The sequence below is a fragment of the Callithrix jacchus genome, chromosome 15, assembly GCF_049354715.1.
Source record: "Callithrix jacchus isolate 240 chromosome 15, calJac240_pri, whole genome shotgun sequence".
Classification (NCBI taxonomy): Eukaryota; Metazoa; Chordata; class Mammalia; order Primates; family Cebidae; genus Callithrix; species Callithrix jacchus.
In genome coordinates, this window is record NC_133516.1 from 42,662,838 (window position 1) to 42,684,651 (window position 21,814).

Below are 21,814 nucleotides of genomic sequence, written 5' to 3' on the forward strand. Positions count from 1 at the left end.
AGAACACCCTGACAACTTTTGTTGGGTGTGTACCATTAGTGAGAACTACACCTTTCTTTGTGATATGCCACGTGATCTGGGGATTCATTTGTTATTGCACCATAACCTCGTCTCTCCTAACTAAAATAGAGATTCCCAAAGGTGGAGAAATGCAGAGAACAGCAGAGGTATCTTATAAGTCATGTCTTACATGACCTTTCTCATTGACAAACCTGTGTGCACACCATGACATAGCTTGTTATGACATATCTGAATAGAACTGAAGGTTTTTAAATAAAAACATAAGAAGGTTGGAAAGGCAGCAGAATGAGCTACTGCCTGTGGGTAATCATTATAGATCTCAGAATAACAGGATTATTGATGCCTCAGCCAGAAGCATTCCTTTCTTTCTGTTTTCTTTTCCTTTGAGATTGCAAGCCATGTATTTCCATTTGGAAAACTGTATTTCATAACCTCTAAACCTAACATGAGTCCTGTGAAACCCTAGCCTACAGTTGAATGGCCAAAAATAGACTTGGAATTCCTTCAAAGCTATCCCATTTTAGAGGGCAATGCCTTCTCTTTCTACCAAGAAAGTGTTCCTGCTTGATAGATTCTCCTCTCTTGCTGTATATTACACTCACTGCTCTGTGTCTGTCACTCCCTGTTTTCCTAGTTGTTTGTGCCTTATTAAATTCCACACTTTGAAACAACCAATAAGAAGCAGAAAGCCTCAAGAAGCCCTTTTCTCATACAATCAGAGCTCCCCTTTTATCTAGGAATAAATTATATTTTCCAATCAATTCATGAATGGGATTCATTGACAATTTACTCTTTGTAACATGTTGTTTCTGAATGAGTAGCAAATGGTCTTCCGTGAGGATATGCTGATAAATTTTAGCTAAACTGTTTCATACCTAACTCCCCTGTTACTTTCTCAAATCAAGCTTCTTTGAAATTGATTTGCAAACAGAATTTAGGAGTCTAAAGACACAATCAAATAGCTGTTTCTGTCTATTATTCTCAAAGCGAAGCTCCAGGCCATAATCTCAAGACATGCATGAGAATATCAAGTAAAAACTCAAAGGCACATTTCAGCTTCAAATATCTTTGAATATTCCCGGGTTTGAGAAGCAGAGTGGGATAGCAGGGAAGGGGAAGAGGAGGCTTCCGAGAAACTTAATTATCTACATTTTAGAATGTCTCAGTCTTTGGCCTTTTAATATTATAGTACAGTCTGGCTTCTGTCATTTTGAAGGGATTTCCGAGCTTAACAAAATCCCAAGGAACCAACCCCAGCCTGGTCTCCTATCTAAGGAAAGATTCTGGCAACACAACAGAAAGGATTTGGAAAATTTAACGGAGATTTTGAAATACCCTTAACACACTTAATTTGAAGATAATACCTATTTCACCGAAATCTCCTAACCCTGTGGAGTATCAATTCTGATTTTTTTAGGACAATTATTCATGTGTAGAATAATGTAGAGAATGTATTAGTAAATCTCTTCAGTTATAAGCAACGGAAACCAAATCAGGCTAGGTTAAAATTGAAGGGGTATCATTAGAAGGGCACAAGAGTGTCTCAAGGGCTCACAGGCAAAGGTGCAGCCAGTTCCTCCCAGTGCCAGGAACCAGAAGATGGGCAGAACTCAGGGAAGACAGCCCCCTTCTTTCTCTGCTTCTCAGTTCTCATAGGGAAATATGGTTGTCCACAGATGTCACGTTTACCTGTCATAGTTCTAGCCACATACAAGGAATGACTGCCTATTTTTAAATTCCAAATTTCAGAAAGAACTTGGGGTGGGTGGTAGGGCATGCTTGGATTTGGTGTCTAACTCTAATTCAAATAACTTTTGCCATGGAGCCATGTAGTGGCTAAGTATATTTCCAAGGGCCAAGGGACCACTCTTACAAAGATGGAAGATAGTTCACTAAAAAGAAGTCATGGTTTCTAGACTCCACAGCCACCCCAGAAGTGCCAAGATAAATAATAGGGAGCCAGAGTTTAAGCAAGGGCCACCAACATGGCAAATTGTCTCATCCAATTTCCCCATTTATAGGAGGTGATATGACTTCACATACTCATATCTGACACCAACAAAGAGGGATGTCTGTTCTTGAGCTCTTTTGCTCAGTTCCCAGGGGGCCCTCAATACCTTGCTTTACCATTTAGTGTGGATTCTAACAAAAGAACACATTAAGATATCTTGATTTGCTTTTTAATTTTTTCCTTATAAAGACTTGCAGTAAATATTGTGGGTACCTAGAAATAATCCACCATAGTGCACAACACAGTCTGTTGACGTACCTTAGCTTCCATTTTCCTTTTTGGTCTGACATATAAATCCAACTGGCTCTTCAATTCTGTCACCTACTGTTTTCAGCACGCACAGCAACAGTAAAGTACATGCCCACAGAACTTAGAAATGAGAAAACTAATATTGCTCTGTTATACGCATAATGGGTCAAGACAGAGGGATGTAAGCACCTGGCGGGGAGGGGGAAACAGGTCAGCAGGACTTGACTTTCAAATGATCAAGAATATTCACGCTTATGGGTAGAAAAAGTAGTCAGCTATAGAAAAATATTCAAAGAAAAACTACAAAGAGATGTTGGCAGTGGCCATTTAAGCATTGCCTAGGGAAAGAAAGTCTTTGTTTGTTTGCTTTTGAGATGGAGTCTCGCTCTGTCACTCAGTGTGGAGTGCAATGACATGCTCTCGGCTCACTGCAACCTCCGCCTCCTGGGTTCTAATGATTCCCCTGCCTCAGCCTCCCAAGTAACTGGAATTACAGGCTCCCGCCATCATGCCCAGATAATTTTTTATTTTTAGTAGAGATGGGGTTACATCAGGTTGGTCAGGCTGGTCTGGAACTCCTGACCTCAAGTGATCCACCCACTTCAACCTCCCAAACTGCTCAGCAAAAGGAACTCATCAGCCTCCTGGGATCACAGGCGTGAGCCACTGTGCCAGATGGGAAAGGACATCTTTAACTAATGGTCTTCAAGTATTCTAATGTAGGGACATGGCACCCCTACTGTGGAGAGAGAATGCAGGAGATGGAAGACAGCCAAGGTCTTGGTGTTTCAGTTCCACAGGCAAGGCAATCCTCATAATGAGAACTCAGCAACATGAAACTATCTGTAGTCTGACAGTCATGTTGTATGGTGTGTCATATGAAAACATAGCATGTCACTCAATTCCTTTTGTTTTCTTTTCTTGCTAAATAGGCAACTATATGATGCTCTGGCTTCCCACTGACCACAGGCCTGCTTAGAGGATGGAATGCAATAGTCCCAATAGCCTGTGCAGTGAGCCAACTACTGGTTGTAAAATCACAAAGGGGCCTCCTGGGCTACCAGGTCTCACAAACTTGGGTAACGTAATTTCCGTCTTGAAGAAAGATTCCTCCATGTGTCAGACCATGGACCATGGTCAGTCAGTACCCCAAGAAACACAGCTTGGGAAATACTCACTTAGTCTATTCTGGTGATGCCTCAGACATCATCAACATGGCCCCATTGGGGCATTTCCTCATTGATGTCTACATTTGTCACCTGAGTCTTAATTAAATTTTCTAAACAGATGGGACAACAGCAGCATTGATAACATGATTTTTAGGAAGAAAAGGGATCCCGTGTAAACCTGTTGCCATTTGTGGTTCCTGTCTTTCTGTTCTTAGCACAGGGCAGCTCATTCTTGCATACCTGCAAATCTTGCATGCCTGCCGGTTTGTATCTTCCTTTTTCTTATTATATCAGAACCATTATAATAAGTTAGAACCCATTTTGCATATTTTAACTTTGCCTTCACAGTGAAACTATGGAGTGCTTTATGACGGCACTGTAATGAATATTCTGTTCTGCCTCTGTTACGTGACTACCTTAGGGAAAGTTTCCAAGAACCCCTGACTCAGATGATTCTCTCTCCTAATCAGGCTGTCTACTATCAAACTGCTCAGCAAAAGGAACTCATCAACCCATAGTGCTAGAAGAAGTCTAATAACAGAACAGTTTCGCCACGACTTTTTCAGTACTAAATATTATCATTTAAAAAATAGTAGATTTATTAAGTACACAATGATACTTGCCAAGTTCCAGTCTGTTTTTAAAGGACTCTATATAAATTATGAAGGGGTCCAGCAATGGTGACATATTTAACGTGTAAGTCAGGATGCTAAATGTCCTACTGTATTTATTTATTTATTTTCTGGAGTGGAGTCTTGTTCTGTCACTCAGGCTAGAGTGCAATGGCACAGTCATGGTTCACTGCAGGGTTGACCTCCTGGGATCAAGTGATCCTCCCACCTCAGCTTCAAGTAGCTGGGACTACAGGTGCATGCCACCATACTCAAATTTTTAAAATTATTATTATGATTATTTTTGTAGAGATGAGGTCTTGCTTTGTTGCCCAGGTTGGTTTTGAACTTCTGGACTCAAGCAATCCTCCTGCCTCAGTCTACCAAAGGATTGAAATTACAGGTGTGAGCCACTGTACCTAGCTCCTATTACAGTTTTTAAAAGGATTATACTTAGGAAAAAACAAATGGAGTGATATAAGCAGGCAAATACATTTTACAAAATCATACTGAAAGGAACTACATGTTTTGCCTGCTGTGTGTCCCTAAAGGTGACACACTCCTGAATGGGACTTTAGTTTGCCATAAGCCTGCTTTGTTTTGTTTGTTGTAGAAATTTCCGGCTATGAGGAAATGCTTTCATTTCTTTCCATACTTCATGAGCATTTGTGGCAAAAACATTTATAGGCAAACAACTTTCCACATATTAAAAACTTGTAGAAGAAAGTTAATTCTCTAATATGAGTTGTCCAGCTCAGGGGTCTATAATCCTGTAAGTCAGTGTAATGCCACTTTATTTTGATTCCAATAAATACACACTTTCTGTGAGACCCTTTGGGGAAAGGGTAATTAGATATTTCACATCAGTGGGATATCTTTCCCCCTTTGGCTTCCTCCCCTTCCTTCCTTTTCTTCTCTTTAATTCCTCTACCCAGGAAAAATTCTCAAGGAGCAAAAATACATTACTCTCTGCATTTTTATAAGTTGGCCAGTTTTGCTTCCTGGTTTTTGAACAGAAAATTATCCCTCAAAAATACTCCCACATTATTCTCTAAACTCATTTTCTTTAGTCATTAGCCCATAACACCAATTCCTTTTGAAAATATAACAAAGAATAATGATCATTTTTGGAGACAAACCCTCACTCAGAATGATTCAAAGAGAATAGACATTTAGTGATCACCCTGAGAACCCAAGTAATACATCCCAGGAAATAATAATACAATTTATGATGGCCTTAAAATTGCTTAACTCCTTTCAGGAAATTCTGAATTATAGGGTAGTAACATCACCAAGGACTGGCAACAACTCACAAAAGTCTAGAAGAGTTTGCCTTTGAGTTTGTAGGCAAAGATGCTTAAATTCTTCCCCCTTCAAAAAATAAAGATGATTTATTATTTACTTTCCTGTGCACTGGACACTCCTGCAACATGCCTATAACTCTTGTGTTCTTAGGTTTGAGCTTCAAGGTCCCTGAATGATGGAAAAACTTGTAGGGTAGCACGCCAACCAACTTGGGTTTTTTGTCTGTTTTTGTTTTGGGAGGAGAGGAACAAGGTAGGGAGAAAGGAGAGAGGGAGAGAGTGAAGAGAGAGAGAGAGAGAGAGAGAGAGAGAGAGAGAGAGAGAGAGAGAGAGAGAGAGAGAGAGAGATATCATACTACCAGAAGCTTCATAAAGAAATCTGTAAAGCAGAACCAAAATGGATGAAAGCAAAAGGATATGATTTTTCCCTCCAGATGATTTTACTGGGAGGAAGAAAGATTTGAAACTATTGAGTGCTTGTTCTGATCACAACCTATGGCTCTCTCCATAGACACACACATGTAAAGTTGGCCAAGTTGTTTTCTGTCATGTCAGAAAAATATTTAGTAGCAGCCTTGTAAAGGAAGTACTCACAGCTGTCCCAGGGAGCTGTGGATTTGCTGCGGAGCCTTGTTTCTTTCAACAGGTTTCTCTGTTGCTTTGTGTGTTTCCCCCACAAAGGGCCTGCCCTTCTACTACAGATGGGTTTACCATTCTCCCTGCATGCAGGCTGTTCAGAAGTACACAAACCAACAAGCCATCCAGGCTGCCTCTATCTGATGGTCCTGGTATATCCAGGATTCTAAATAGTGGCCTACAGGATGGGGAATTCCTACTGACTGACTCCACAGGAGAGTGAGAAGGCTTAACTGGCTAATAGCTAAAAAGTCCTTTGAAGGAACAAGCACAGTTTAAAATTCTAAGTACTATTCTTATAATTTCCTAATGGAAAGAAATATAACCCAGCTAATGTGTACTTCCCATTTTGGAAAGTGTGTTTCAGCAGCAAAGCCCTTCACAATATTTAGGCAAACTTCGATGTCTAGAAGTGCAACAGCAAGCTAAACAGCAGGGCTTTCTGCTGTGGGATTTTAAAATGCGGTGGGTGAAATTGGTCACCCCTAAGCAAGTGCTTGTAATAAAAATAAAATATCACTATTTATATGGTATGTGTTAAAAATTGTCCACTCTGCCCAACTATACCAGATCAAAACCTCATGTTTTTAAGTTAGGAAATTATTGAACTGTATTGAGCACACCCCTACTTATGAGTTCTGTAACCTAGGGCATGTTATTGAACCTCTCTGAATCGTTTCCTCATCTGTCTAGACAAGGCTAATGGTAATATCTACCTTGTAGGGCTGTCGTTAGAATTTAAAAATAATTTAATAAAATAAAGACTGGTATTTATTAAACTCTAAATACATGTTTGCTGCCTTCAGCAGCAGCGGCATTGCCTTGCAATCACGCCAGCACTGCTCAAAGAAAACAGTTTTGAAAAGGCTGTGTGCATCCTTGGTGCGAAGATTTTCTTGGTCTAAAGAGTTTCTCGGGCTAATGACAAAATCCTTCATTAATTTCAAGAGCTCTGGGAACACTCAGAAACTGAATGAGGAATGGTAAAGCTACCGGTCTGCGTACATTTTCCTAGGAAACCTCCTCACATCTTTTATGACATTAAGAAGTTAAGAATTGTTGCCATATGTAGTCATTAACTTATCTTTCTCTCCTCTTTAATTATAATGGAGAACTAGAGTCCTGTTTAGGGCAAGTAACCAGGACAGGGACAGAGGAAGGAGCCTATGCATCTGTCACTCTTGATGATTAGGCTCCACCTTCTCCCAGCTTCTGGGGGCCTCCTCTAGCAAGATTTGCGATCCTAGACCTACCTCCCATCTGCATCTCAACCTGCCCTCTTCTAAGCACTAATCATGACATATGGCAGGAGACATTTAAGACTAGCGAGGCCAATGCTCTAAGCTCAACACCAAGTCACCTTTGAGGCAGCGTGCTGTCATGGAAAGATCATGACCTCTGAAATAGAAAGGTCTGTGTTTGACTTGGTTTGATCACTTACTGTATGTGTGATCTTGGAATTTATTTAATCATGTCTTTTGTCATCTTTAAAGTAAATACAGTAAGATTTAAATTGTGAGTCTATGAGAGAGAAATGAGATAATATAGAGAATATTTTTTAAAATGGGAGCACATATCAGGCAACAGTAGATGCTTGGAAATGTTCCCTTTATACCTGGGCTTCAACCTGGTGCCCTTGGTCACCCTTCCAGAACCCAAATCTCTCTAGGAATAAACTCAGGCCCTTGCTGGCTTCTTCATTCTTCCTCTCACCTACATACTTGAACCCATCCAAAGACATAGGCCTGACTAACTTGGAAATCTTTTCTGATGCTTACTGCTTGTCCAACATTCATTTTTCTGTACTGTGTGTAGATATTAGATTCCCTACCCCTAGACTTCTTCCTCCCTCTTGGACTACCCTGTTACAATGTGTGACTGACTATCCTACTCCCACTTCTCAAATTAACCACTTATTTCAATGGCTGCCCATGAACATACTCCTGAAATACCCTAGTAGGTCTGTCAAACCCAACCCACAGACAAGCCTTATCTTCAGTCTTTTTCTGCCCTCTACCCAGTGCTAACTGGTTCACTGTGCTTGTTCAGCATACATAATTCACCTTTGATCTAATGGGCCTCTCCCATTTTGCACATGTCATGAAATTTATCAAATTTAGGTTAGGTTTAAGAGGTCCATAGTTATTTGAGTGAAAACTTGAATGCAGCATAATTGATAATAATGACAAAATGACCATTTTGAACTCTTAGTAGATGCCAAGCTTAGTCCTAAGCAGTTTACATATATTTTTATAAGATTTTCATAACAATCTTACATAGTAGATTGTAATCATTATCTCTACTTAAATGTGAGGAAACTGTGACTTAGGGAAATTAAGGAAATGGCTAAAAGTTATATAGGTAGTAAGTAACAGACATAAACTTGAGAAGAGAGCCCCATTCTAAGTAAGTATGAAAAATTTAAGGGTGTCAATTTTTAAGGAAAACTTATTCATGTGTGTGTGTAAGTGGATATTCATTTAATTATATATCTATTTCCCAGGCATCAATGCAATCAGAGATCTCTGAAGAAGTGACCATATTGTGAAAATAAATTTTTATTTACTTATTTATTTTTGAGAGAGAGTTTCACTCTTGTCTCCCAGGCTGGAGTGCAGTGGTGTGATCTCGGCTCACTGCAACCTCTGTCTCCCAGGTTCAAGCGATTCTCCTGTCTTACTCTCCCGAGTAGCTGGGATTACAGGTTCATGCCACCATGCCCGGCTAATTTTTTGTATTCTTAGTAGAGACAGGGTTTTGCCCTATTGGGCAGGCTGGTCTCCAACTCCTGACCTCAGGTGATCTGCCCACCTCGGCCTCCTGAAGTGCTAGGATTACAGGCATGAGCCACTGTGCTTGGCCTATGAACATTAATTTTTGACTTGATAACTTTACATTGATAAATAACCTCAGGTTATCATGAACCTAACCTTAAACCACCTGAGATGTTATCACTGTTCTTTTAGTAAGCAAGGGATTTTTCAACCCTGAGACAGGGTCAGTGAAATCCTTTATATTCATCCTTTTTGATTGAATTTACTAGTGGAACAATCTGAGTATTTTGTATCAAATATTTGTGACGTTTAAGAGAATTTATCATATTTAAGAATATTACCCCTGGAATTGTAAGTACAATTTATTATTATTGACTTCCAATTTTAGGTAGAAACGTTTAACAGAATGTAATGTTTTTAAGCAGTACGGAGATGTTTAAGATAACTGAACTTAATCTTTAGGAGTCTAGTATACTTCATTCAAAATCTGGCTTCAAAGCTTAGACAGATTTTGCTTGTTAAGGTTGTGAGCTTGTACTGCCAAGTATTTGAAGTGTTTACAAAGAAAGTAAAATTGCTAAATGTGTAAAGTTATTTTAAAATATTGATGAATACATTTAACAAGTAAATACAGAAGTTTATTTAAGTAGACTTTATTCTTTTATGACATTCATAAATTCTAAATTGCACAAGGTAATCAGAGTTGCTCTAAATGGTTTTCAAACTTGTTTAGGCAAGCAGTGTCAGCAAGATGGCTCACTAGAAACCCTAGCACTCATCCCTTCCACAAAGACAGCCAAAACAATGGATAAACAACTACATTTTAATGTACATAACTAAAGGAGAGTGCCAGAGTACATCAAAGGAGTAACAGAAATGATGGTGAGCACGGAAATTCAGGACAGCTACAAAGAGAATGGAAGGAAACATCAGAATTCCACCACCCTATCCCCAGCTGGGATGATGCAGAAACCCAGAGAAACTCTCCCTATGGGAAAAAAGTAAGCAAGAGGATCCCAGCAGCCTCCATCAACACCTTGGACACCTACAACCCTCATTACTGGAGTGCCCTGTGGTCTTCATTGGCGCTAAGTCCAGCTGAGGGAGCTGCCTGTATGTCACACAGCTGCACTCACATCAGAGAAGGAACCAACACTGCTCTATCTCCTGTAGCCCACATGGCAGCTGTGCTATATCGTCTTAGAACTGGAACTACTGCTGGAGTGTGTTTTTCTCTGAGAATGAGTAGCCTTGATGCCCCTGCCTTTGTAAGGCTAAACCGCCTCCAAACCACTCCACCCAGTGGCCAAAGCCAAGCTGTCAGCAACTGTTACACCTTTCCCCAGGGGGCCAAACGGTGAAAACTGCTCTTCCTATTCCTTCACCTGCCTTCTGGTGCTAGAGCTGAAGCCATACATTCCCTCCTGGGGAAACAGTGCTTTGGCAGAACAGTTCCTTCTGCTTCTCTCAGCTGCAGCTACACACTGCTTCTAGGGATCTGAGCTGAAATGGCACAGTACCTCCCAAGGAAATAGTGCTTTAGTAGAACCCTGTATCCCAGATAAATAATGCCTGGGCCACACAGAACAGTCATGCCTCAGCTGAAGCATCACATTGCCCCTTGGGGAATCATGCCTTGGTCAGGTTAAACAACTGGGCATGCCAGGGCTGAACTGATGTAGTAGCTCATGTCCCAGGGAAACAGAGTAGAACATAACCTAAGACAGTCTAGTCTACTCTACTAGACAATCTGGTACCCTGCTTTCCTGAAGCTGGACTAGCCCACTGGAGTCTGAACTGCTAAGACATGCTGTTTCCTGGGGAGTGGAGTCATCACTGTCCTACTCCCTGCCCTCCGGGGCTCAAACAATAGCCATGCTCAGCTATTCTGGGGTACTTGCTGCCACTGCACCTGGCCACATGGCATCTGGAATACAGCTGTGCCCCACTATTCCAGGGTCTGAAGAAACTATTCCAAAGTGCTTCATTCTCAGGGACCCAAGCTGCCAGTGAAACATATCAGCTCAGGCTCCCAAATTACAGTTGTACCATGCACCCTGTGCTCAAACCCCTAAACTCTCCTTCTTTCCCAGAGTTGAGCACCAGGGCTGTATGTTGCCCAGGGGTAGAATCAAAGCTACAACCTGATCCACTGAACCAAAGCTGGTATTGGGTACCTAAAAGTCATAGATTCTGGCTCTGTGTGAAACCTACATTCGACCCAGCCACAGAGAGTGAACTTGTACCCCAAGACCCAAGAGTCACAATAGGTTTGTGAAACTCTGATATTAGGACCCTGACCCCATAGCCACTTCAAGTACCAGTCCCTGGAACTCAAAGCAATGGAGCTGCTTGTAGGCCATGTAAGAGGGATCCTCTTGGTAAATTATACCTATTGTGAGGAAAATGAGAATAAGAGGACCCCAAAAGCCCTTGTCACGGAGGACATTAACAACCTATGCTGCCACTGCCACTACCATACACTTCTACAGCCTACGTCATTCAGGCATCCACAGTTACTGCTGACATTCAGTGCAGCTAAAGAAGCTACATAGATACTATACCACTGCATCTACCTGGAAACAAAGTCACCAATCATTTCCTAATTGGCACACTAAGATCCAATGACAGATGAAAGTCTTTCTTTGAAAACGTCACTTTAGAAAGTCTGGAATCAGCTTTTTTCTACCAAATGCATAAACGTAACACAAGAAATATGAAAAAGCAAAGAAATATTTACCACCAAAGCAACATAATAACTCCTTAGTAACAGACTCTAATGACAAGAAAACAATGAATTTCCAGAAAAGGAATTCAAACTAGTGCTTGTAAGAAACTCAACAAGATACAAGAAAATACAGATAGACGATTCAACAAAACTGGAAAAAGAATTTATTATATAAATGAGAAATGCAACAGAGAGAGATATATCATTTAAAAAAGATAATTCAATTAATAAAATAAAAAATACAGGCAGGGCATGGTGGCTCACACCTGTGATCCCAGCACTTTGGGAGGCTAAGGCAGGCAGATTACAAGGTCAGGAGTTTGAGACTAGTCTGACCAACATGGCGAAACCCCATCTCTACTATAAACACAAAAATTAGCTGGGTGTGGTGATGCATGCCTGTAATCCCAGCTACTCAGGAGGCTGAGGCAGGAGAATCATTTGAACCTGGGAGGCAGACGTTGCAGTGAGCCAAGATTGTACCACTGAACTCCAGCCTGGGTCTTGGTGACAAAGTGAGACCCCATCTCAAAACAAACAAACAAACAACGAAAAACAGAGAGCTTTAACAACACACTTTAGTACAGAAAAGAATCTCTGAACCTAAAAATAGATTATTTAAAATTACTTAGCTAGAGAGAAAAAATGAAATAAGAAAAATAAATGTTTTTTAAAAAGGCTACTAGACTTATAGGACACCATTAGGTGAACAAACATTTGCATTATGGCAGTACCAGAAGAAAAACGTATAAAAATTCATATAAAACCTAATTTAATTATCTAATAATTGAAAATATCACAAGTCTGGGTGGAGATGTGTATATATAGATCTAGGAAACTCAAAGGTTCCCAAATAGGTTCAAACTCTATGCACATTATAGTTCAATTGTCAAAGCCAAAGACAAAACAAGAATTCTAAAAACAACAAGAGAAATGTGTCACAGTGCATTTAAGGGAATCCCCACTAGACTAACAGAAGACTTATCAGCAGTACCTTATAGAACAGGAAAGAACAGAAAGCTACATTTGAAGTACTGAAGGAAAAAAAAACTGTCAATCAATGATACTATATCCAGCAAATATATCCTTTAGAAATGAGAAAGAAAGAAAATTTTTCTCACACAAGCAGAAACAGGAATTCATCACCCCTAGACTGGTGTTACAAGAAAATCTAAAGGGAGTCCCGCATCTGGAAGCAAAAACTGATTGTCACTACTATGAAAACATACAAAAATATGAAACTCACTGGTAGAGTGACACACACACACACAAAGAGGAAAAAAAGCAAAACGTATCACTTAAAATTTATTCTGTGGTAGAGAAGACACACACACACACACACACACACACACTAAACCACAATGATAAATAATAAGAGGAGAAAAGAACAAAGGATATACAAAATAACCAGAAAATAGTTATCAAAATGACAGAGCAAGTCATGACTTACCAATAATAACATTGAATGTTAACAGAATAAATCCCCCACTTAAGGACATAGACTGGCTTAATTATTTAAAATGAAACAAAACAAAACCATGACCCAACTATATGCTTTCTATAAGAAATTCACTTCACCACTAAAGTTACATATAGACTAAGAGTGAAAGAATAGAAAAAGATATTCCATGCAAATAAAAATAAAAAGCAAGCAGGTGCAGTTTTACTTATATCAGGTAAAACAGACTAAGTAAAAAAAAAACTGTAAAAGAGACTAAGAGGATCATTATATAATGAAAAAGGAATCAATTCAGCAAGAAGATAGAACAGTTATAAAGTTATATGCATCCAACACTGGAGCACATTGATATATAAATAAAATAGTATTTGATCTAAAGGGAGAGATAGACTCCAATGCCATAATAGTTAGGGACCTCAACACCCAACTCTCCTCACTGGATAGGTCATCTAGACAGAAATTCAACAATGAAACATTGAATTAAACTGCACCTTAGCTCACATGGACCTAACAGACATTTACAGAACATTTCATCTGACAGTTGCAGAACACACACTCTTTTCATTAGCACATGGAACACCCTCAGGGACAAATCACAAAGTCCACAAAATAAGTCTCAACAAATTTAAAAGACATGAAATCATATCAAGTATCTTTTCTGAACACATGTAATAAAACTAGAAATCAATAACATGAGACACTTTGGGAAGCTGTATAAATACATAAAAATTAAACAACATGCTACTGTATGACCAAAGAATCAATACAGAAATTAAGAAGAAAAATTTAAAATTTATTGTAACATAAGAAAATGGAAATACAACATATCAAAACCTATGAGATACAGCAAAAAGAGTGCTGAGAAAAGTTTATAGCAATAAACATTTATATCAAAAGAGTAGAGAGATTTTAAATAAATAACCAAACAGTGCAAGAACAAAAATGAAAATAAAAACAAACCAAATCCAAAATTAGTGCAAGGAAAGAAATGATAAAGGTCAGAGGAGAAATAAATGAAATTGAGAGTAAAACTTACAAAAGATCAACTTTTAAAACTGTTTTTCTGAAAAGATAACAAAATTAATAAATCATTAGCTAAACTAACCAAGAAAAAAAAATCCCAAATAAATAGAACAAGAAACAAAAGGAGAGACCTTACTACTGATAACCTAGAAATACAAAAGGTCATTATACTAGTACAAAAAACTGCACACACAAATTTAAAAACCTAATAGAAACAAATTCCCAGACACATACACCCTAACAAGACTGAACCTAGAAGAAACAGAAAACCTAAACCAACCAATTACAAGCAACAAGTTGAATCAATAATTTTATAAATGTTCTATCAAAGAAAACCCCAGGACCTGATAGCTTCACTACTTAATTCTACCAAACATTTAAAGAAGAACTAATACTCATCCTTCTCAAACTCTTCTAGCAAATAAAAGAGGAGGGAATTCTTTCAAGCTCATTCTATAAGACCATTATTACCCTGATACCAAAACCAGATAAGGACACAGCAACAAAAGGCCAAAATTCATGATGAACATCGATGAAATCATCCTCAACAAAATACTAGCAAACTGAAACCAGCATTACATTAAAAAGAACATTTGCTATGATCAAGTGGGATTTATCCCAGGGAGGCAAGGACAGTTCAACATATGCTAATCAATAAATGTGATACATTGCATTAAGAAAATGAACAACAAACATGATATAACAAAATCAAGGACAAACAAACACAATAGAAGCAGAAAAAGAAAATAAAATTCAACATCCCTTCCTGATAAGAACCCTGAACAAACTAAGTATAAAATAAGTGCACCTCAACATAGTAAAGGTCATATATGACAAATCCACAGCTAACATGATACTGAACAGGGAAAAGCTAAAAGCTTTTCTTCTAAGAGATAGAACAAGACCATGATGCCCATTCTCACCACTGGTATTCAACATAACACTGGAAGAAGTCCTAGCCAAAACAATTAGGCAAGAGAAAAAAAGAAAGGGCATTCAAAATGGAAAGGAAGAAGTCAAACCGTTCCTGTTTGCAGCTGATATAATCTTATATACAGAAACCACATAAGCTCTACCAAAATATTCTTAGAATGATAAAACAAAATCAGTATAGTTGCATGGCACAAATGAACATACAAAAATCAGTACCATTTCCAGACACCAACAACGAACTAGTAAAAAAAATGAAGCAAGAAAGCAATCTCACTTACAATAGCTACAAAAGAAAAATTAAAATACCTAAGAATAAATCTAACCAAGGGAGTGAAAGATCTCAATAAGGAAAATGACAGAACACTGATAAGAGAAATTGAAGATTTAGTTACAAATAAAGGAAAGATATCCCATGTTCATGAAGTGGAAGAATTAATAATGTTAAAATGACAATGCTACCAAAAACAATTTACAGATTTGACACAAACCTTTTCAAAATACCAATACCATTCTTCACAGAATTAGAAAAAATCCTAAAATTTATGTGGAATCACTGAAGACTGCAAATAACCAAAGCAATTCCTAACAAAAAGAACAAAGCTGGAGGTAGCACATTATCTGCCTTTAAAATATACCAGAAAGTGATAGTAATTAAATCATCATGTTACTGGTGTAAAAACAAACACATAAACCAATGGAACAGAAAAGATAAGCCAGAAATAAATCCTTTATTTCTGACTTTATTTCAAACTGACTTTTGACAAAATGTCAAAAAAATTCAGTATGGAAAGGACAGTCTATTCAATAAATGATGCTGGGAAAACTGGATATCCATAGGCGGAGAAAATGAAACTAGATCTCTGTCTCTCGTATACACAAGAATCATATCAAAATGGACTAAATAATTAAATGTAATGCCTGAAACTATAAAACTAAGAGGAAAACATTGGGGAAATGCTTTTGGACATTGGTCTGGGCAAAGATTTTTTTGGATAAGACCTTAAATGTACAGGTAACAAAGGTTAAAATAGTCAAATGGGATTATATCAAGCTAAAAAGTATCTGTACAGCAAAGGAGACAATCAACAGAATGAAGAGACAGCCCACAGAATGGGAGAAAATATTTGCAAACTATCCATTTGACAAGGAATTAATAAGCAGAATATAGAAGGAACTCAAACAACTCAATGGCAAAAATACTAATAATCCAATTTAAAATTGGGCAAAAGGCCTGAATAAACATTTCTCAAAAGGAACCATACGAATGGACAAGAGGCATATGAAAAAATGCTCAACATCAGTAATCCTCAGGGAAATACAACTCACAACCACAATGAGATATCATCTCACCACAGTTATAATGGCTACTATGGAAAAGAGAAACAATAACAGATGCTGGAGAGGATGCAACAAAAGAGGAACACTAGTATACTGCTAGTGGGAATATCAAGTAGTATAGCCAATATGGAAAACAGTATGGAGGTTCTTCAAAAAAACTAAAAATATATCTACAATGTGACCCAGCAATCCCACTGCTGGGTATATATCTGAAAGGAAATCAGGATATTGAAGGGATACCTGCATACCCATGTTTACTGCAGCACTATTCATAATAGTCAAGATATGGAATCAACATAACTATCCACCAGATATGGATGAAAAGATAAAGAAAATGTAATATATACAGACAATGAAATACTATTTAGCTTATTTTATACAATTAAGCCTAAAATATGTTTAAAAAAATAAAATCCTATTTGCAGCAACATGGAACTAAAGATCATTATCTTTATGTGAAATAAGTCGAGCACAGAAAGACAAATATTGGCTGATCTCAGTGGCTCACACCTGGAATCCCAGCACTCTGAGAGGCTAAGGCAGGATTATCGGAGCCTAGCAGTTTGAGGCTGGTCTGGGTAGATGGCGAGATTCCATCTTTATAAAAAAAAAAGTAACCGGGTGTGGTGCTATATGCCTATGGTCCTAGCTACTCGGAAGACTAAGGTGGGAGGATCACTGGAGCCCAGAAGATTGAGGCTGCAGAAAGCCATGTTTTTGCCACTTTAACTTTACTCCAGCATAGGTAACAGACTGAAGCCCTTTCTCAAAAAAATAAATAAATAAATAAAAAGGAAGACAAATAAAAAGAATGAAAGACAAATATTACATTCTCTCACCTCAATGTGGAAGCTTAAAAATGTGGATCTCATAGAGGTAGAAATTGATTGGTGGTACTAGAGCCTGAAAAACGTGGCAAGAGGGGTAACGAGAGCTTGGCTAACAGATGTGAAAAGACAGCTGGATAGAAGGAGTAAGTTCTAGTGTTTGATACCATAGCAAGGTGATTATAGTTAACAGTAATTTGTTATGTATTTCAAAATAGCTGGAAGAGAGAATTTGAAATGTTTCTAACATAAAGAAATGATAAATGTTTAAGGTGCTGGATACCCTAATTACCTGATTTCATCATTGCACATTGTATGCATGTAGCAAAGTATCACATGAGCCTATAAATATGTATAATTCTTATGGGTCAATAATCAAAATATTGTTTAAAAATATACCTTTAATAAATTAAACTTTTATTAAAAGCCCAAATTATAGTAAATAAATTCTTCTGCATCCAAGAAGTAGTCTATTAGCCACTGAAAATCTCATAACAGAGTTTTTATGACAGACTTATGAGCAATAATAAGTATTTTAAAATATAAATCAGATCATGTCATGCCTTGGCCTAAAATAATTCATTGTTCACCAGTTAACCTTATGAGAAATTCCAATCTCCCAGTCAAGGTCTATGGAGCTCTTCAAATTTGACTCTTGCCCACTTTTACCTCCTTACCAATTATCAGTCTCTCCACCTCAGTCACTTTGGCCTTTTTTTCCTCTCCCTAATACATCACAAGTTTATTACAGCAATGAGTCCTTTATATTTGTTATTTCTTCTACCTGGAATACTTTTCCCAAAATACTTTGCATGATGGGCTTTTGCTTGACATTTAACTCTCAGCTCAAATATCACCTCCTCCAGACACCTCCCCTAATTATCCTTTACTCCAATTATCTCTGACACATTCATATGTTTTACAGTCTTAGGAATATCTTCAATGCCTGACTTACCATGTTCATTTGTGGGCTCCCATATTTATTTCCCCTCTCTCCCAAATAAAATTAAAAAGCTCAACAAGAGCAATGTCTTACTTGCCTTTCCTAAACCATTGCTTGGCACATATTAAGTGCTCAATAAATATCTGTTTCATGAATGAATAAACTTAAATAAATAAAACCCATCTTTGCCTTAATACCAAGTTATTTTTTAAATCATATTCTTATGTAACATTGAATCCTTAAGACTCAATTATCTGGGATTTATTTGATAAATTTGATCACCTTATTTGGGGGTTAATACCATGAATTGCTAAAAATAGTCCAATTGCCAAGCAGAGCATACAAGCAAATATCCCTCCCCAGAATGCTTGCCATCCAAATTACAAGCATTGAAAAATCTTGGCAAGACGCCCATGCTAATAAGAAAGTGATCTAATATTCATGAGAAGAACTTGAGAAACCATTATTTTTGCCTGCAATCTTCTTGGCTTTTCCATAATTAATATGTCATTATCATCAGAAGGCTAAGAGATCAAGAGTGGTAAAAGCCCTCTTTCATGTAACACTCACGGGGACAATGGTATTTAGCAAATATCACAGTGACTTTTAGTAAAATAAAATAATCCAAAATCTGAGGTTAATGAGAAACCTTCTGTATGGAAAAAAGAGAGGGCCAGTTGGCATCAAGACAGAAAGGTAGGGTGTTAACGCTGATCTAGAGGTAGAAAAAAACAAACACATTCTAGAGATGCCTGGGAAGAAACAAATTCCAAGTACTCATTGTCATGAAAAACAGCATGATGGGGTCCTACCCTCCCTCTGTCCCTACTCTTCCTTTTTACATAGGTCTTCCTGGTTAGGTCAGGAAGAAACTTTCTTGGATGCCTGCGAATATCTTCCTCCGTTTACTCAACATTCTATCTGTACACCAAAGTGGCTCACTAGAAAGGCTATCTAGACTATTTACTACCTGCTATCTAGGTTATAATACATTAGCAATCTGTACAAATGCCTTTTCAAGTTCCCGTTTATAGCATGGCTTGGTTTGTTATCCAGAGTGAATCTAAGAAACAATTAGATCTATAATCTTATGGCAAATTTCACTTGACTGTATTTGCAAATGTTATAACTATGTTATTTTTGTACCATCATAAATATAATGATTGATAGCAAAAGTTTTGCTTACAGTTAGGAAAGATTTGTCTCTGCTGACAAAGTGGTATTCTTCCTTTTGCAGCTAATGGTAGTTATGTAACTTACTTCTCTTTTCTGCTTTGGCCATCTGAGAAGCTCAGAGCCGAGCTAACTTTTGTTTAGGTTGCCTAGAACGACTTGCTCTGACCCCATTTTCCCCTGCTTAATCTTGTTGTTCAGTTCTGTTTGGATTTTTGTTTTGTTTTTTACATATATGTCTTTTCTTATTATTTGGTTAAAATTTGCTTTTAAAGTGTATAAGGTAACAGTGGGGCTGGGCATGGTGGCTCACACCTGTAATCCCAGCACTGTTAATAAAAAAATACAAAAATTAGCTGGGCACGGTGGCTCATGCCTGTAATCCCAGCTACTCAGGAGGCTAAGGCAGGAGAATCACTTGAACCCGGGAGGTGGATGTTGCGCTGAGCCGAGATTGCGCCACTGCACTCCAGCCTGAGCAACAAGAGTGAAACTCTGTCTCAAAAAAAATTTTTTATAAGTAAATAGTTTTGAAATTTTAAGCTCCCCTTTACCAAAAAAGAGTTCTGACCAAAATGTAGTAAATGTCAAGAAATCAGTCACAGCGGAGGTAGTGTAAGGAATTTGGTGTAGGGGACAGAAGGAGACAAGCAAAGACTATTTAAAAACAAGGAATTTTAGCCTCTCTATAAGTGCTCTTTGCTATGAAAACATAAAAGCAAATTTTCCTTATAAAGGTTGACTGATAAACATGGATGTTTATATGAAAAAAATTGAACATCTGAGCTAAAAGGAATCTTAGTGATCTCTGATTCAATCTCCTTGATTTGAGCATAGGGAAAGTGTGATTCAAAGATTAAATGACATTTCCAAAGAAACAACAAGTTGGTAAGTAAGTCCTGCCTGAAATCTGGAGCTCCTGCTTCCCAGGCTATGAGCTTTTTAACACTGTGAACACTGGAGGGAAGGCTGTAATCTGACTTTTAACTCCTGAGGACATGTGGTTGTGTGTGCTCTGCAGGATCCAGGGAAATTTGGATTGCACATTAACAGTTAAATATGCTAAAACACCATATTTTCTCCAACTCCATTCAATGTCTAATCTTTATGGTTTGTTCAGTTTTAGCCAACAACATTTCCTGAATGGTTCAAAAGGAAGCAAGGTGGCGAGGATACAGGGGAAAGTGCTACACATTCAATATAGGAATACCAAGACTATAGTAGAATTCTACATATCAAACTTCAATTCCAATTTCTTCTGGGGTCAGCATCAGCATCTCTCACTTCCTCCCGACACATCCCGAGCTGAAGATCCCCTTTAAATTTTCTTTTTAAGAAAAAAAAAAGTTTAGGTTTATTGACCTCCTTTAAATGTTGGCTTTAGAATAGTATGTCAAATTATTTCTGTATCTTGACTTATTTTAGGGAGAAAAACAAAGACATAAGATATTCATATAAATGAAAAGTTTCACAGCTGGCAACCAATTAGTTGATATACATTTAAACACATTTAAGATATTACTTGATTACATTCAATAGGTATAATGCCCATATTAGAAGAACAACGGTTTTGTTTGGGACATATAGAAGTGATGGTTCTATAACATGTATTTATGTAACTTTTTATTTTGAGACAATTGTAGATTCACATGCAGTTGTAAGAAATAATACAGAGAGATCTCGCATATCCATCACCTAGTCTCTCCCAGCGGTAAATCAAGATATTCACATTGATACAATCTACCAACCTTACTCAGATTTCACCAGTTTGACACTCATTTGTAAAATGATCAATTTTTAATAGCTACAAACTATAGAGGACTTCTATATGCCAGGCCAACTGCTGACTGATGAACACACATTCTTCCAGTTCATTCCTACAAAAAAAACCAATTTACCAGTAGAGGCAATATTGAGGACTGTACCTCTGTTTAATTCTGAAGTCTAAGCTTTCACGCTACAATGTAGTATATGCTACAGTGTAGTACATTATCGCCGTATGGGTGGTTCATTTAAAAAACTGTGTATGTAGCCATTCCTCAAAAGGCCCAAAATAAATATTGACAGAAATAGATAAGTAAATCAAAAGAGAAAATCAGGCTGGGCGTAGTGGCTTAGGCCTGTAATCCCAGCATATTGGGAGGCAGAGGTGGGTGGATCACAAGGTCAAGAGATAGAGACCATCCTGGCCAACATGGTAAAACCCCATTTCTATTAAAAATATAAAAATTAGCTCGGTGTGGTGGCACAAACCTGTAGTCCCAGCTACTCGGGAGGCAGAGGTGGGAGAATCACTTGAGCCTGGGAGGCAGAGGTTGCAGTGAGACCAGATCGTGCCACTGCGCTCTAGCCTGGTGACAGATCGAGACTCTAAAAAGAAAGAAAGAGAGAGAAAGAGAGAAAGAGAGAGAGATCAAAGCCAGGAATCAAAAGAAGAGGCAAACTGAGTTAATATGATTCAACTGAGGTCTGAGCTTCTTGGTAGACAGAACAAAAAGATAAACAGAATGAAATATACAATCCTTTTTGTTAAAAGGAGAAACTCATATTGACTCTTTATGAGACAGACATTTAAAAATATGTCTATGTCTGTGCACATGCCCTTATGCTAGCTC

General features: G+C 38.0%; 1 protein-coding gene across 13 annotated transcripts in view; it reads right to left on the reverse strand.

Annotated features, from left to right (window-relative positions):
* The window catches only part of FHIT (fragile histidine triad diadenosine triphosphatase), a 1,534,178-nt gene that overhangs the window by 1,185,614 nt on the left and 326,750 nt on the right, over positions 1–21,814 (reverse strand). For 5 of the 13 annotated variants that reach the window (XM_078351360.1, XM_078351377.1, XM_054246225.2 and 2 more), the window contains one exon: positions 21,453–21,569. The exons of the other annotated variants lie outside the window; for them this stretch is intronic. The gene's annotated coding sequence lies outside the window, so the exon portion shown is untranslated. The remainder of the gene's footprint in view (positions 1–21,452; positions 21,570–21,814) is intronic. 13 annotated transcript variants of the gene reach the window in all.